This window comes from Cervus elaphus, chromosome X, assembly GCF_910594005.1.
Source record: "Cervus elaphus chromosome X, mCerEla1.1, whole genome shotgun sequence".
NCBI classification, from domain to species: Eukaryota; Metazoa; Chordata; class Mammalia; order Artiodactyla; family Cervidae; genus Cervus; species Cervus elaphus.
In genome coordinates, this window is record NC_057848.1 from 103,706,947 (window position 1) to 103,714,845 (window position 7,899).

The following is a 7,899-nucleotide window of genomic DNA, read 5'->3' on the forward strand; positions in this document are numbered from 1 at the left end:
GAGATTGATGAAGGTAAAATAGGAGAGTGAAAAAAACTGGCTTAAAGCTTAACATTCAAAAGATGAAGATCATGGAATCCAGTTACATCACTTCACAGGCAAATAGAAGAGGAAAAAGTGCAAGCAATGGCAGATTTCCTCTTCCCCCCACCACCTCGTTGGGATCCAAAATCACTGGATGGTGACTGTAGCCATGAAATTAAAAGGCACTTGCTCCTTGGAAGAAAAGCTATGACAAACTTAGACAACATAATAAAAAGCAGATACATCACTTTGCTGACAAAGGTCCATATAGCCAAAGCTATGGTTTTCCCAGTAATCATGTATGGATTTGAGAGTTGGACCGTGAAGCAGACTGAACACTGAAGAACTGATGCTTTCAAATTGTGGTGCTGGAGAAAACTCTTGAAAGTCCCTTGGACTGCAAGATCAGGCCAGTCAATCCTAAAGGAAATCAACCCTGAATATTTACTGGGAGGACTCTTGGTGAAGCTAAAGCTCCAATACCTTGGCCCCCTGTTGCAAAGAGCTGACTCACTGGAAAAAACCCTGATGCTGGGAAAGACTGACAGCAAAAGGAGAAGGGGGTGGCAGAGGATGAGATGTTTAGAGAACATCACTGACTCAATGAACATGAAAATGAGTCTGGGAGACAGTGGAGAACAGAGGATCCTGACATTCTACAGTCCATGATGTTGCAAATATGCAGACACTACTTTATAACTAACAACAATTACAAAAGGCAAAGATACTGTAAAAGTATGATACTATCCATACACAAATACAATATTAATACCAGCAACCATGATACGAAGAGAGTAAAAATGTAGCAAAGGAATTGCATTTCAAATTAAGGGGCCAAAAACTTAAAATAACTTGAGTATATACAGATCGCTATATCAAATCCTATTGGGAAATGCGAACCAATAAAACAATAGATACACACACAGAAAAGAAACAGCAACCCAAAAATGACACAAGATGGTTATCAAACCACAAGAAAATAGAACAAAATAGCAAGTGAGAAAACACACCTATAAAAACAAATGGAAAACAAATAAACTGGCAATAGAAAACTACATATTAATAATTATCTTAAATGTAAGTGGATTAAATGTCCCAAACAAAAGACACAGAATGGTTGAGTAGATACAAAAACAAGACCCCAATGTTGTTGTTCAGTCACAGAGTCATGAATGACTCTTTGCGAACCCATGGGCTAAAGTGTGCCAGATTTCCTTCACCATCACAATCTCCCAGAGTTTGCTCAAATTAATATCCACTGAATCAGTGATGCTATCTAATCATTTCTTCCTCTACCACCTTCTTCTCCATTTGCCTTCAATCTTTCCCAGCATCAGGGTCTTTTCCAACGAGTCAGCTCTTGGTATCAGGTGGCCAGAGTATTAGAGCTTCATCAATGGCATCAGTCCTTCCAATGAATATTCAGTGTTGAGTTCTTTTAGGATTGACTGGTTTGATTTCCTTGCTGTCCAAGGGACTCTCAAGAGTCTCCTCCAGCAACACATTTCAAAAGCATCAATTTTTCAGCACGCTGCTTACTTTATGGTCCAGCTCTCACATCCATACATGACTACTGGAAAAAACAAACTTAACTATATGGACTTTTGTCGGCAATTTATGCCTCTGCTTTTTAACACATTGTCTAAGTTTGTCTATGAAAGTTGGCATAGCAACACTCATATTTGACAAAAAAGACTTGAAAATAAAGACTGCTACAAGAGATAACAAAGGATACTACATAATGATCAAGGGGTCATTCCAAGAAAAAATATGCAATAATTGTAAATATATATGAACCCAACATAGCAACATCTCATTTTTTAAGGCAAAAGACAGTAAGAAAATAATTATGGGTGGACTTTAACACCCCACATTCATCAACAAACAGATCATCCAGACAGAAAATTAATAAGGAAACAAAAACCTTAAATGATGCATTATACCAGATAGACTTAATTAATATCTATAGGATATTCCAACAAAAAGCAGTAGAATAGATTTTGTTTTAAAACTCACATGGAACATTTTCCAGAACAGATCACACATTGGGCCACAAATCAAGCCTTTGTAATGTTAATAAAATTAAACTCATATCAAGCATCTTTTCCTAACACCACAATGTGAGATTAGAAATCAGTTATAGGAGAAAAAACATTAAAAACACAAGTACATGGAGACTGAACTCTGTTACTAAACAACCAATAAGTCACTGATGAAATCAAAGAGGAAAATAAAAACTGCCTAGGGGCAAATGAAAATGAAAGCATAATGATCCAAAATCTATGGGACGAAACAACAGCAAGTCAAGTAGGGAAGTTTTTAGCAATGTAATATTACTTCAGAGAATAAGAAAAAAGCTCACACAACCTAAATTTTCTCCCACAACAACTAGAGAGAGAAGAACAAACAAAACCTAAAGGTAGTAGAAGAAAAGAAATCATAAAGATCAAGCAGATAAAATGAAATAGAGACAAAGAACATAATGAAAAATATCAATGAAATTTAAGCCTAATTCTTTGAGCAGGCAGACAAAATTGATAAACCCTTTTAGTCAGGCTAACCAAGAAAAAAAGGAGAGGACTTAAATCATTAAAATTAGAAATGAAAAAGAAGTTACAACATACACCAAAGAAATACAAAGAATCAAGACTACTTCAAGCAACTATATGCCAATAAAAAGGACAACCTAGGATAATAGGACAAATTCTTAGGTAAAACCTTCCAAGATTGAACCAAAAAGAAATAGAAAATATGAACATACCAATCATAAGAATGAAATTGAAACTGTGATTAAAACGATTCAGCCAACAAAAGTCCAGGACCAGATAGCTTCACAGATGAATTTTACCAAACATTTAGAGAGTAGTTAACACCTACCCTTCTGAAACTACTCTACTAGGCCACTATCACCCTGATACCAAAACCAGACAAAGATATCACAAGAAAAGAAAACCATAGACCAATATAACTGATGAACATAAATACAAAAATCCTCAAGAAAGTACCTGCAATCCAAATATAACAGCATACTAAAAGGATCATACACCTTGATCACGTGAGATTTATTCCAGGGATATAAAATTTCTTTGATATAAACAAATCAATTAATGTGATATACCACACTAACAAACTGAAGAATAAAAACCATGTGATCATCTCAATAGATGCAGAAAAGGCTTTTGACAAAACTTAACATCTATTTACAATAAAAACTCTCCAGGAAGTGGGCACAGAGAGAACCTACCTCAATATAATAAAAGCCATATATGACAAATTCACAACAAACATTCTCAAAGGTGAAAAACTGAAAACAATTCTTCTATGATCAGGAAGAAGGCAAGGATGTACACTCTTTGTACTCTTATTCAACATAGTTTTGGAAGTTCTAGCTATGGCAATCAGTAGAAAAAGAACTAAAAGGAATCCAAATTGTAAAAGAACAAAATAAAATTGTCATTATTTGCAGATGATATGATACTATACATGGAAAATCTTAAATGTGTTACAAGAAAACTACTAGAGCTCATTAACCTATTTTGTAAATTTGCAGGATATGCAATTAATGCACAGAAATCTCTTCATTCCTATAAACTAACAATTAAAATTCAGAAAGAAAAAAATAACAAAACAATCTCACTTGCCCTTATATCTTAAAGAATAAAATATTAAAGAATAAACATACATATGGTGGCAAAAGACCTGTATTTAGAAAACTATTAGAAATTGATGAAATAATTCAAATATAAGACAAACATATGGAAAGATATACCATGTTCTTGGATTGGAAGGTTCAATATTTTCTTTTTTTTTTCCAATTATTTTTATTAGTTGGAGGCTAATTACTTCACAACATTGCAGTGGGTTTTGTCATACATTGACATGAATCAGCCATGGAGCTACATGTATTCCCCATCCCGATCCCCCCTTCCACCTCCCCCCCACGCGATTCCCCTGGGTCCTCCCAGTGCACCTGGCCCAAGTACCTGTCTCATGCATCCCACCTGGGCCTGTGGTCTGTTTCAAAATGACTATACTACCTAAAGAAATCTATGGATTCAATGCATTCCCTATCAAACTACCTGTGGCATTTTTCATTGAATTAGGATATAGAAATAGGATATACAAATTTTATAATTTGTATAGAAAGACAGAAGACCCCAAGTAGCCAAAGTACTCTTGAGAAAGGAAAAAAAAATCAAATCTGGATAAATCAACCTCTATGATCTCAGCTAGAATCATCCAAACAGCACAATATTGGCACAAAAATGTATAGATCAATGGAATACAATAGGATGTCCAGAGATAAGCTCACACGCCTATGGTCACCTTATAGAAGACAAAAGAGGCAAAACTCTACAATGAGGAATGACTGTCTAATCAATAAGTGTTTATGGGAATAATGGACAACTACAAGTAAGTGAATGAAATTAGAACAATCAAAAAACCATGCAGGGGGGAAGGTCGAACGTGGCAGAGGAATAGGATGGGGAGACCACTTTCTTCCCCACATATTCCTGGAAAAATCATCTGAACGCTGAGCAAATACCATAAAACAACTTCTGAATGCTGACGGAGGACACCAGGCACCCAGAAAGGCAGCCCATTGTCTTCAAGAGGAGGTAGGACAAAATATAAAATATAAAGAGAGAAAAAAGGGTAAGGGATGGAGACCTGTCCTGGGGAGGGAATCCTAAAAGAGGAGAAGTTCACAAGCACCAGGAAACCCTCTCACCAGTGAGTCTGTGGGGAGTTTTGGATCTCACAGAGCAACATAACCAGGAGGAAAAATAAATAAATAAATAAAACCCACAGATTACATGCCTAACGGCAACTCCCAGTGGAGAAATAACCCAGATGCTTGCTTCCACCACCATCAAGTGGGGGCTGAACAGGGAAGCACGGGCTGTGTTGCTTAGGGTAAGGACTGGGCCTGAATGCCCTGAGGACAATCTGAGGGAGCTAACATGAGATAGCAACCCAAACTGTGGGATAGCCAGAGAGAGAGAGAGAGAGAACCTTCCCGAGAAAAGCTGTGACTTAAGGTACTGCCGGCCCACTCACAGAACAAAAGACTGAGCAAAATACCAGAGGAGAGCTAACCGGCTGCAGACCAGCCCATCCCCCACCTACCAGAGGCACTTGGCTGACAGCGAGAGGCAGAAGTCAAGGGGCAAACTTGGCCCCAGCGATGGCATCCTCGACCAAACTGTGAGCAGGCTTCCAGTTGCTAATCAAGTCTTCCCAGGATCCTGGATGGGTGACATCTCCAGGATGGTCGCAGCCAGAGATCAGCTCCCCAGAGGAGACACACGACACACATGAGACAGCTCTTCTGCTGTGCACCCGTGAAACTGAGCAGCTTGGATGGGGGAGGTGATAAGACGCACCTCCCACCTGGGGAGAGTGTGTTCCCAAGCACCTGGTCGCCTGAGCTTCTCGAACCTGGGAAGGGCACAAAACGCCCAACCGAGTCTGCGCCTTTATGGAGTACCTGAGAAGCTGAACCTGAGGCGCTTAGACCTGGGAAGTGCACCCAACACAGGGCCCACCTTAGACAGTTCCCCTGCAAAGCAACCTGGAGCCTGAGCAGTGTAGGCCAGGAAAGAACACATGCTGTGAGCGGGGGCAAACCTAGTGTGGCCCAGACACTGCCAGCACTCCCCACACATGCCAGTGTTATTGGTTTGCAGTGTTCTTCCCTCCCCACAGCACGATTGAACAAGTGAGCCTAAATAAATGACCACCTTCGTCCCCTTGTATCAGGGCAGGAGTTAGATATTGAAAATACTTGTAAACAGAGGAAGCCAAAATAAACAAAGAAGAGGGAACCACTTTGGAAGTGACAGGTGCAACAGATTAAAACCATGTAGTTAGTATTGCTACATTGGAAGGGACCTATAGACCTTGAGAAGTATATAAGCTGGAATAAAGAACTAACAGAAACTGAACTGACACCACACTGCCATCTACAGCTTGAGAGAAAATCTTAGATATATTTTACTATTATCATTTTTAATTTTTCTTTAATTTTTAAGTTCTTTATTACACATTTAATTTTCATTACCTTGAAAAAAAAAAAGAACCCTATCTTTAAAGCAAATTTCGTATTTTTAATAACTTTTGCAGTTTTGTTTTGTCTTTTTAATATTGTATTTCTGAAAGTCTAACCTCAATTCTAGACTTTTAATCTTTGCTTCTGGTATTTGTTATCAATTCTGTACCTTTAAGAACCCAATTTTTAGTACCAATTTTTACTTAGGAGTGTGATTACTGGCTTGATTGCTCTCTTCCCTTTTGACTCTCCTTTTCCTCCCGCAGGTCACCTCTAACCCCTCCCTCCCCCCTCTCTTCTCTACTTAACTCTGTGAATCTCTTTGGGTGTTACAGGTTGTGGAGAACACTTAGAGAAATGGTCACAGGATAAACTGGTCTCTCTCCTTTTGACTCCCCTTCCTCTTCTCTTGGTCACCTCTATCTCCTTCCTCTCTATTCTCTGTGGAACTCCATGAACTTCTCTGAATGTTCCAGACTGTGGAGAACAATAGGGAATTGATTACTGGCTAGATTGCTCTCACCCTTTTTGATTCCCCCTCTTTTCCTCCTGGTCACCTCTATTTCCCTCCTCCCTCTCCTCTTCTTTATGTAACTCTGTGAACCTCTCTGGGTGTCCCTCACTGTGGAGATTCTTTCACCATTAACCTAGATGTTTTATCATCAGTGCTGTATGGACAGAGAAGTCTTGACGATACCGTAGGGATAAGACTGAAAGCCAGAGGCAGGGGCTTAAATCCAAAACTTGAGAACAACAGAAAACCCCTGACTCCAGGGAACATTAATCGACAAGAGCTCATCCAAAAGCCTCTGTACCTACACTGAAACCAAGCTCCACCCAAGAGCCAACAAGTTTCAGAGTAAGACATACCAAGCTAATGCTCCAACAAAGCAGGAACATAACCCTGAGCACAAAATTACAGGCGGCCAAGTGTCACACCAAACCCACAGACACCTCAAAACTCACTACTGGACACTTCACTGCACTCCAGAGAGAAGAGATCCAGCTCCACCCAGCAGAACACAGACGCAAGTTTTCCTAACCAGGAAAGCTTGACAAGCCATTCATTCAACCCCACCCACAGGGAGGAACCTCCACAATAAAGAGGAACCGCAAATTTCCACCCCAAACACAGCAACCTAAACAAGATGAAAAGGCAGAGGTATATTCAGCAGGTAAAGGACCATGATAAAAGCCCACAAAACCAAACAAAAGAGGAGGAGATAGGGAGTATAACTGGAAAAGATTTCAGAATAATGACAGTAAAAATGATCCAAAATCTTAAAAAGAAAATGGAGTTACAGATAAACAGTCTAGAGATAAGAATTAAGAAGATGCAAGAAAAGTTTGACAAGGACTAGAAGACATAAAAAAGTCAGTCAATAATAAATAATGAAAAACTGAGACCAAAAGCACTCTGGAGTGAACCAATAGTAGAATAACTGAGGCAGAAGATAAGATAAGTGAGGTGGAAGACAAAATGGTGGAAATAAATGAAACAGAGGGTAAAAAAAAAAAGAATTAAAAGAACTGAGGACAACTTCAGAGACCTCTGGGACAATGTTAAACATCCCAACATTCGAATCATAGGAGTCCCAGAAGAAGAAGACAAAAAGAAGGGCCATGGGAAAATACTTGAGAAGTTAGTAGTTGAAAACTTCCCTAAAATGGGGAAGGAAATAGTTATGCAAGTCCAAGAAACCCAGAGAGTCAGAAACAGGATAAACCTAAGGTGAAACACCCCAGTTCAGTTCAGTTAAGTTCAGTCACTCAGTCATGTCTGACTCTTTGCGACACCATGAATCGTAGCACGCCAGGCCTCC